Raw genomic sequence first — 1,066 nt, 5'->3', positions numbered from 1 at the left:
CTCGAACTATGCGCTTACCAACACATTTTGCGATTCATTTTTATATATAAGAAGAAGAAGAGAGATTCCATTTTATATATAAGATGGAAATGAAACTTTAACAAAGGCAATCATCAAGCATTTTTAATTTATATTCAAATTAAAATACACATAGTTTATACATAAAACATTATTAGGCCTTCATTCACACTTAACAAATTTTTAAATAAAAGAATAATACAATTTACATATATTCTTTTGTCATAGTTAATTTATTTGTAAAACATGTAGGTTTGCCTCTGTATGGATACTTCTTGAGAGTTTTTAAGTATATAAAGCGGTATGTTTTATTCTATTTCAGTCAGCTATCAGTGTTGTTTTAGCGAACAAGTAAAGTTAGTAAAACTACTTAGCACAATGATTCCTGTAATGGTAAGTAAGATTTTGAAGTGAAACTTCTTTAGGCGCGTTGAGAGTAAATTTTCAAGGTTGTGTCATGGCAATACCATCACGTCATGGAGTATGGCGATGATTTTGATGTCTTTGAATATTGCCAAAAAGTTTCACACACGCTCTTTTTATTATTTTATCATTATTTTTTAAATAATTAAGAAATAATATATATTATGACAATACTTTCATCTTATGTCTCACATTACCAAGAACAAACATACATGTACATAAAAACTATTATAAAGCAATACATGAAAAAGTGTCTGCTTTATCTCACTAATTCACTTATTTCAACTACATTCACTTTAACTCGTTTCAGTTCGTCGTAGCTGCGCTGTTGTCGACGCTCGCAGTGAGCCCCGCAGTGGAAGCGAGCGCTGACTTCGGCTACACGTCCGTAGCGGCGGCGCTTGTAGCCGTCGCGAGTGTTCCCAACGTCGCCTGCCAAGATGAACTCGTAGTATTCACCCCGCCAGTTACCACGTCTCCGATAGCAAATGCCACAATGCCGGAAGGACAAGCCCCCCCAAATCTCCGTCTTTACGGCAAACTTGTAGTACCATAATTTCATGGATAATTATTTCTTGTTTTATATGTATATTGTTAAAATATTAAAAAATGCGTGTCCTTCTTA

At 34.2% G+C, this 1,066-nt stretch overlaps 1 long non-coding RNA gene across 1 annotated transcript; it reads left to right on the top strand.

Annotated features, from left to right (window-relative positions):
- The first annotated feature begins 351 nt into the window (after nt 1-351).
- Nucleotides 352-1,066, top strand: LOC149904105 (uncharacterized). The gene is made up of 2 exons (XR_016457293.1): nt 352-411; nt 752-1,066. It is a non-coding gene; the product is annotated as an uncharacterized LOC149904105 (long non-coding RNA).

Source organism: Colias eurytheme, chromosome 12, assembly GCF_061535395.1.
Source record: "Colias eurytheme isolate Ceu_HAF_F1 chromosome 12, ilColEury1 Martin Lab GWU primary, whole genome shotgun sequence".
Classification (NCBI taxonomy): Eukaryota; Metazoa; Arthropoda; class Insecta; order Lepidoptera; family Pieridae; genus Colias; species Colias eurytheme.
The sequence above is the reverse complement of the archived record's forward strand: the minus strand, read 5'-3'. Positions and strand labels throughout refer to the sequence as shown.